Source organism: Nilaparvata lugens, chromosome 2 (genome assembly GCF_014356525.2).
Source record: "Nilaparvata lugens isolate BPH chromosome 2, ASM1435652v1, whole genome shotgun sequence".
In the NCBI taxonomy this organism is placed as follows: Eukaryota; Metazoa; Arthropoda; class Insecta; order Hemiptera; family Delphacidae; genus Nilaparvata; species Nilaparvata lugens.
In genome coordinates this window covers 9,451,669-9,461,523 of record NC_052505.1, presented here as the reverse complement: position 1 = coordinate 9,461,523, position 9,855 = coordinate 9,451,669, and positions in this window count along the sequence as shown.

Below are 9,855 nucleotides of genomic sequence, written 5' to 3'. Positions count from 1 at the left end.
TCTGTGTTGTTGAGAAGTTGATATTATGGTAGATATCAATATTGAATAAAAACTACTTGAAAGAAACGAATTGTCAAAACCACTAATTCAACAATCTGTGATACTAGCTTCGCTGTTACACCGTTTTCAATCTCTAGTAAACTCTAAGATTAGCCAATGAAGGTTCAGATCTACTGCCATTGGCTGAAACTTGTGTCTAATGTTGTCAGTCTCGGCCAATCACAGTTCAGCTCAACCTTCATTGGTCAACAGCTAATGGCCAATCGTAGAGCTTCACCCATTCTATATATAATGCTAATCATTGTTCAAGTTTTTAGTTACTAGATATTGATAACAATCGATACTAGTACCTCAGATTGTTTTAATGAATTTTAGGTTTTGACAATATCAATATCATGTAGTTTTCATTTAATTCTGCTCATTGGCTTTGATTGACTTATTCAATTAGGTGTAATGTTAGGGGAAATAATAGGAGAAATTACTAATTCATCTGAGTGTGAACCACTTCCCACCCTACCACTATTATTTTTAAATGGAAAAGCCGCTGGTCAGTTGAGGTACCCAGTTTTCCTCAGTCGATACGATTAGATACGATTAAAAATGTTCAAAGCTACAGTTTCTTCAACATTGATAGTGTTTCTTTTTTGCATGGTCGATATCTTGAGTAGCAAAGATAGATTTATGCGACAAAGGATTTTCCAGAGTGAGGGGTGCGACCTGTGTTAGATAGAGCAAGGCCTGTTAACGACCAGGTAAGTCGGCAATGAAAGTATTATCAGCGATCGAGAGGCGCGCCCTATAACACGTTGTGCGCCATTGGACGTGTAGCCTACGATACCAAGGAGGAAGGTACAATTTTTTTTCTCTATTTTGTGATGATACTTTACCTGTACGATGTGTAGTTGACAGTATCGTAGCATCGCGCCCCGTTTGCTAGCATCTTCACGTGCGTTATTCGCTCCTCAGGGCCCGAGATAATTGTTGCTGATACAGCTGCCTTGCTGCGAGATAAGATGCTAGCGGAAGCAGACGGGGTTGGGGTTGATGCTATGCTGATGCGGCCGGCCAATTTAACTAGAATTTGTAATGCACGCTGATAGTGTTTTGGTGGTCTCTGCAAGCTAGCCGATATTATAATATTGCATATTTTATTAGGCTTTCGCTGATAAGGCCGGCAACTAACTCCTCTTGAAGCAAAAAGCCTGAGAGGAAAAATTGTTTTTTTTTACTTGCTGGAAGACTCGTTTCACCAGTTTGCGAGATGTTGGCTCCAAGCTGTCTCCGTCTTGTATCTTGTATGCTAATGGCACATCTACAACCTCTGCTAAACCGGCCACTCCTAGACCCCCTTCCCCCTCCCACCGTACCCTCAACTCCAACCAGTCGACAGGATCTCAACCCGAATCCATTATTGATGTAGTTATTTAACACGCTGATTTATATTAATATCCTAATTATACGCCTCTCAGTACTCTCCGTTATCCATGCTTATGCATGTGTGCTCACACGTACGCACTGCCATCCTATGCAGTATATAATTCTTCACACGTTATCCAAATTATAATCTCGAAGCATCTATAACTAAAACTGGTGGTAGTGGTGGCGTTCGTAGTTGTCGAACCGCGAAGAGCGTATTTTTAATAATAACGACCGCTGGGTATGGCCATGGGAAATTGATTTATGATTCATCATGTGCAGACAACGCGGACCCGCTGGCCATTTCTGTTGATGTGCGAAGCGTAGCTAGGCTCACTGCTCAGTCTTGCGTCGTGCCAGGCCAGTAATATTAATTAACCATTGCAACCTATGTTATGCCCATCAATTATCTGCTGATTCGTATATTAGTGAGCAGAAAAAAACCGTTCAAGGTCTGTAAAATGTAGTTGAAAGAACTCAGGGTTATTAATGATGAATTACAAAGATTTTTTCGCAACTCTCCAACAAATATATTACCAATATATACAATATTGTTGGAGAATTGCATTTTTCATAGTTTCCAGAAATTCCACAAATAGTGGAATGAACTTGAATATACTACATAGTAATATCAGAGATCTATTAAGTTTGATACAATGTTTCAATTTATTAAAAAAAATAACTGAACAATACCTAGAGTATTGTTCTCTAATCATTTTTGGTTTTTGATCAACATGTGATCCAAAACTCCAATTCCAACCTATTAGGTTACATCAGTTTACCAGCACATTGTATAAGGGATGCGAATAGGAGAGCTCGTAATCATTCTTAAATACCATATCCTTACAAACTATAATTGTATGAATTGAAAAAATCAAGACCAATGGAATGATTTAGATATCTAGAATGTTCCAGCCTATCAACTCAAGAAAAAATTTAAACCAATAAGAGAATTGAGAAGAAAAACAATTATCTAGGATATTCAACTATACACCATTTTCATATTTTCTGTGTAGTGTTTCATATCTTTAATCTTCTTCCACAATTGAAGCTCAGCTATTGGTGGAGAGCCAAGAAGCAAGCTTCCCCCACTCGACCAATAGCAAGGCGTTAGGCTCAAATAGGACACGCCTACTGAACCAATAGGAAGCCCGCAACTTAGAGAAACTCATTCCATGCTGTTTGCTTTCAACATATCCTTCTCTTGAGTAAATTAAATAATTCAACTATAAAGGTTATTCATGAAGTACAATATATTATTTGACCTCATTCTCCAATGTTTACGATAAGGTGCAGTTTGTTGGTGTTCTGATAATCCTGTGCAAAATTAAATTAGTAAATCTTGAAACTGCCCCTCATTCATTTTTATTCCAATTGAAGCAGCTTGGATTCAATGTTTGATTCGCTCGAAGCATTTGATGATCAATGATTGAAAGAAGAGGTGAGGGATAAAAAAATCGGTATCAGATATTTATCTGCTCAAATCTGCAAAACCTTATAATCAAAACAGTTAGTTCATAAACTATTTTTCATAATCATTCAGGCCCGGTTTCTAGGACACTTCGAATCTTAAATCTTTAGGTTTATTGGTTATACATTAATCCTTATTTACTACCGTACGTCTGTGAGACTACCGTTCGTCAGTGAACTAGTATGGAAGTTCTATCCCGTTCCCGGTCTTATCAATTTCGACTTTTGCTATCAAAACGTCTCTCAGACGTCATAGAACACGATATACGGTACATATACGATAGTATATAATATGTAATTTTATTCTATCATAGAGTGTCTCCTGGACGTTCAATTACGAGGTGTATTAAGACCAATCTTACTTTTTATGATCACCCACTGAGCTAAGCTAGGCTTAATTAATATCTGCCTTATTAAACTCAACAAATTATTTCTTGATTATCAATTTATCACTCTACGAATCGCCTTTGTCTCGGATTGTCCTTCAATTCTATTAACAATTGAACTTCATCATACTTTTTTCTTTCTGGTCATTCATCATTCATATTTTTTAAATTACTTTCGACATCTCAACTTTGTTCAGTCCAGTAGTATCTTAGCAATAATTAATTCTCCACGTATTTGTTATCTATTTTTCAAATTGGTCTTGGAGTGAGCTATCCATTGGATTTGTGTCTAGTGCTTTTTTTTATCAACCTTGAAACTCCACTCGGAGTCTCGCTACTCCAATTGAATGTAATTAATGTTTTCATGGTGCTGAATTTAAGTACAGTATTTTGTTATCTTTCTTCTCCGACAATGGTTAACAATGGTTGAAAATTTTCTTCAACATAGGTTAATGAACAAATATGATAGTAGTTAACAGTTGCTTGACTACTCCTTTTCACAAATGGGAACTTTTTTCCACAATAAGTAAACTGCTCTCTGAACTACACGAATTGAATATGATTGCTGCTTCCATGGTGCTAAATTCTTGTAAAGTATCGTGCTATCTTTCTTCTCCGACATAGGTTAACAATGGTTGAAAAAATTCTTCAACTTAGCTTAACGAACAAATGGTTAATAGGATCGTTAACGGTTGGTTGATTACTACTTTTCACAAATGGAAACTATTTTCCACAATGAGCAGATTGCTATCTGAACTCCAATTTATATGTTCATGTCAATCATGAAATAAATGTTATTTCATTACATTTTCACAACCACAACATCAAATAAATTATGTCAATTTTATCAATATTTGATGTGGTGTTATGCATTTATTTGTATTCGGTTTTGTTGTAGAGGGATGCTGATTTTTGATCAGGCACTCGGCCTGAGAAGCGGCAGTGGCGACAATGTACGCCAGAAAAAGTGTTGACATTTGGGCTAAGGTGTATCCATGCGAGCGAGGTCAAGCCAAGGCTAAGGCTAACCAAGGGAGTGGTCTCTCCTGTCTCTGTCTCTCTCTGTGAGAACCCTCCACCACCCAGGGGCACCACTTTTTATCTCTGTCTTTTCCGTCAGTTGTCGTTAATGCGTCCAAAAGCCATTAACTTTGCTTTCAAGCTGTTCTGGAGACAAGATGCCGAATTCGTTGACATTTCCGTTGTTGGTTTCCTCTCAATCGTACTCTCGCAATCGAAGATTCCCCGAAAAGAGATTCGAATTCAACAACAATTAGGAGGTTCATAGATTTTCATTTATATATTTTCCCTGTTCAATCAGTTGATTGACTACTCTAAAGTTTCTTCTACAATCAGTAGATTTGAAGATTTGAAAAACATAGTTACTAACGTCATGGATAGTTAGATACTACATGGCTGGGCTCTCAACTCAGATTAGCTTGCTAGTCTCATTTCTGTGCGCAAATGAATTTTGCCGTCCGTAATTGCAAAAAAAAAATACTCCAACTAAAACAGTGCTCAATACTACTACACAATTTTCATTGAGAGAGGATTATCCACCCATCAGGAATATTATTAATAATTAATAATAGACATACTAGTAGACATAAGTTACAAATATTGGGATACCTCCACAAATTCTATTTTCGAGCATTTTATGAAAAACGAGTAATTCTATGTATCTCTGGAACTTTGTTAAATGAATTTTCAATAAGCTATTTTAGTATACCCAAATTTTGAACAGATCACAAGAAATCATTTATATACACCCCTGAGTATTTTATTTTTTCACACTTCTTTTCTACGTATGACTCCCTCCAGCAGATCACGTGTGCTGGACTTTTTTTTCGTTATTTCATGGCATTGATAAACTTTTATTGTTTTTAAAATATTGAATTACTATAGTTTATCTTGTATTTTATGTACTATATTCTACACCATTTTGTAAACTGGTTCTTTTTAAAGAGAATAAATTTTGATTTGAATATAGCCCACTGTAGATATTAAATTCAGCTACATACGTTTCTCGAAGGAGGCTGTTGCCTTTTCAGTTGGCGGCGAAGATTATGTGGGATAATGATTCTTGGCTGCAGGCGCTTTTCCGAATAGAATCGTATTCGAGCGCGGTTTTCCAAGTAAATGGGAACGGAGCAAGTTCTAACTTGGGCATAATCCAAATCTCAAAGCTACAGAACTTTGGCTGTCGCATCTTCTCGGAGAAATTGAGTTGGAAAATTCTTTCTATTCCGATTTATGAACTGCGAATGGTGAGAGCAATAGTGTGATGAAGTTAAATTGAGTAGAATACATTTGTGACTCCGGCTTCAGATTACATTTTGGACTCTGAATTATTCGTTGATATTTATTTTATGTGCAAATGAGTAAATCTGATTGTTGTTGACATCTATACGACAAAAATTATGAATTTCATTCAGTCATTGTAAATGAAAATATAGTGTTATCGAAGTTAATGGAAGGGTAGGACTAGTGATTCTCTATATAATAAAGATTGGTAGTGATGCGTTTTTCATGTATCTTCCAGGGCTACTCAATATTTACTTCAATGAATCTACGTATCAACAAATGTACACAGTACAGTAAATCACTTGACAAATTAAAGTCAACAACCCATTTGCAGAATCTCTGTTTGTATAGTGGATATCCGAAATGAATGAAACACAGTTTTATTTTGTCAATTTTTTTCAGCACTGAACTGCTGAGGCTATTGAGGAGACAGATTTTCAACAGTATTTAGCAGTCCAGTAGGGGAAGGAAGTTGCATATTTTACTGTGTTTTCATACAAGTCAACAGCTTTCTCAATGAGCATTTCACCGATTACCTTGGTTCATGTCAATTCAGATCATTCAATGATCTTTCTAGTAACGTATACTCGAGTTTAGAATGTATTCTATACTCTCTACACATGCTATAAACTTCATTCTCTCTACATATATACTGAACCCAGTGAGAGCTGATCGTTATCCAACATACTGGATGGATGATGATGTATGAGTGAAACTCCCATGACGGATTTTCCATTTAACATCGGTCACTTTTATTGGAAACATCGACTCTGCATTTGCTGTAGACTGAATGTGAACTTGTACTCACACCACTCAGCAAACTTTAGCAGTACATCACTATAGTGAGGTCCACGTTATAATGGCAGTGGAGAAAGATAGGAGAACAATGTTGCCGATCCTCTGTCTTGTCAATGCCTTCTATAGACGGTAGCTGATACAGGTTTATTGATGTAATATCAACTGTTCATTCTCGTTTAAAATAATCAATTTTATTTTATCAAGCAAGAAATTATATTTTTTAATAATTTTATAATGAATTTTAATTTTTTATTAATAGACCTATTAAATATTTTGATAATTAATCATTAATTCTAAATTGTTAAAAGACGATCTGGAAACAGAGAAAAGCGAGAAAGAGATCGCGATATCCGCTTTGTTGAATGATAGACAAGGATTGTTTGAAATGGGGTGATAATGGCAGTGTTTGATTAGCAATGATATTGCTATTGCTAATCAAACACTGCCATTATAACGTGGACCTCACTATAGCATCGAGGGCTGACATTTCACATACTATTTCACCACATTTCAAACAATGCAAGTAACCTAGTACTCGATATATAGCAAACATTCTTTAAAATCTCCACTTACCAGGTGAAATGTAATGAACCTTTTTCTTTATGTCCTGGTAGCGTTCTGATAAGTCATTTTAAAATACCATAAAATAACTCGATTTCATGTGGAAATCTTTTATAACGTAATAATAATTTGGCAACGGTGGTCTTATTGCTGATTTAATAGGAAATGTCAAGGAAGTTTCCGCTTGCTGCTGAATGTTTTGAAGGTTAATTCTCATACGTTTTTATAATATTCCATTGTTCATGCTCCGTCCAATAAAATTAAAATAAAAAACAAACTATTCTTCTCAATTTCTATTTCTATTTCTTTGAATAAATGACTATTCCTATTACTCACTTAACTATTCCCATTTTTTTAAATTATTTGTTATTTCACTCATATTATTCATTCTTCTGAACAAACTTGGAATTCTCATAATCACTTTTTTATAAGATGCAAATTGTGGTTAAACGCCTCGGAATTGTTACAACCAAACAATGAAGCGATAAAGCAAACAAGATATAATTGTGAAATACATATTATTAATCAATTATTAAATGATTGGTTGTTACAGTGTCATCCCATTTATTATGGGTATTCACCACAACATCACTTTCACGACCGCACACGAAATTAAATTATTACAAGAAAATAATTGTAAAATAATTGCAAGACAAGCATAGCTTCTTTCAAATGTCGTACATACGTGGTATATTATTCTACATTATATTTATATTAGATTTCATTACATCAATGATAAGCAATATTATTACATAATCTTCAATGGGTGACGCTTTGATGTCTTCATTGTCATTAGCATCTTATTAATGTTCCCTGATGGTCGCACGTTGAAGATTACAAATGTTGCCAGCTACAAATGAAGCAGTTTACAAGACGTATTTTTGTGTCTGTGTTGATGGGTGTGGCCGGTGATATCATTCAGTTAGAGGCGTTGTTCAAATCAGGTGACAGTTGCCAGCCAACTAATTTTGCCTTCTCTTTTCAGGTGGATCCGAACAGGTAGACAAAGACAGTCCACGTGGGTTGGGTTTCACAGGCGGAAATCTCATTGTCAACCAAGTTAGTAATTTGGACAAAAATTAATTATCAATTCTAAGGTTGCTCTCATGAAGTTCGGAATCATTTTCATCCATCCTCTTCCAAAGATAGGTACAGTTGAGGACTAATTTTTAGCACGAGACTATTTACGTGAATTCTGATCAGAAAAGTCAAGAGAAATAGATTGAACACTGATTTGAAACAAACAAAATCGGAAAGGAATTGCAAACACTATGCAATTGCAACACTTGCAATTTAACCCTGTCCGACACATGACTGCGGTGGTCTTTAATCTGTTGGCCTAGAATCCAATAATTTTAGGTTTTAATTATAGGCTATATCTTAATTATTTTAGTTTATAATAATTTATCTCATCGTTATCCTTCTCATTAACAAAGCACAAGCCTGGAGCTTATGTGATGTGGAACTTCTTCATAGGTCAAATATTTTTCATTTCCACATAAGTTTTCGACAAATTCCATCTCATTCCATCTCAAATTTGGAATCTCATGTTTCATTCCATCTTAATAATTTGGTACAGTGGTTTTATTACGATAAAATAAGAAGGTATAAAATAGTTATTTTCCAAATCAAGTGAACATGTATTGCTGTGAATGGAAAGATAGGATAAAGAACGAAAACATCTATTCAGTGAAATTTCATTTTCCAAAAAAATTGGAGAACCTGAGAAGGAATCTCCATCAATAAAATGATAAAGTTATCTCTATCAAATCAAGTTTTCTGACTTAACTATACTCCGTGCAAATCTTCTTCAGACTTGGAGGAATTCGTGGCGCAAAGAAATTGAGGGAGATCAGCCAATTGCAGTGATGGATTAAGTCATAGTTGTCAATTTGTCGAATAGAGTCAGTCGAGTTTGTGATTGCAGAGAGGAAATCTAAGTTTAACATGAGTGTTGAATACTCACTGGAAATTAGAGATCGCTGGCCGGTACACAACGGTAACATAGCCGCCGTTGTATCCTTGCCGCTGTATGCCTTCTCTGCTGCGCATGTCCATCCCAAGTCGGAAGTTAATTTGAACGGAGTATAGAGATTCTATAATTTATCTTGTTTGGGTCACAAGTTTGTGAAAAATCTACAATTACGAGTCAATCATTGAAAATGTATCAGTTTAGTTTTATAGAAGCTTCTTTAATTTATTCGACTCGACTCCTTTGAATACTAGAAGCTGTATAAAATCCCCCTTTGACTCTAAATCTAACCTATTATACCTATAAGAAGAGATACTTAGGAGAGATCTACTGTATAAGCTCTCATACGATGGCTTTCTCTATAAGGAGATAATGGACTTATTATATATCTATTGGAACAGATTCAAAGCAAAATTAGAGTGATATTATCAAAAGAAAGAACATTTTATTCATAGAGCATCTGGATTGAACGATGTAAATGTTTCTGAATAAGGAGAATGAATCCATGGGAGCAAGCCACAGTTAAATGCTGATCACTTATTTTTAAAAACTTTCCCATTTTTCTTCAGTCTATGAGGTTTGGGAATGATTAAGAGTGAAACCAGAGCAATGAACTCATCAAGTGCAAAATTCCCAAGTTCGCAAAAAGATTGTAGGGTGGTGGTGGTAGTGGCACGGTCTGGTACGTTGATTGTGAGTGGCATGCTGTACTTATCGATTTGTGCTGTACAAATTTAGGCCTCAAGCTCTGCGGAAATTCATCAGTACGAATACTTGCATTGGGTTGGAGGAACTATGCTTCGAATGAAACTCACCCTTCAATTTGAAAACACTTTCTTGCTTTGATACGGTCCAAGACGTTTCAAGTGTACAACTTTTAATCTGTGATCCGTTCGTTAGCTGAACAACAAATCGGAATGGCTTGCTTTCAGCTATTATTCTATTAAT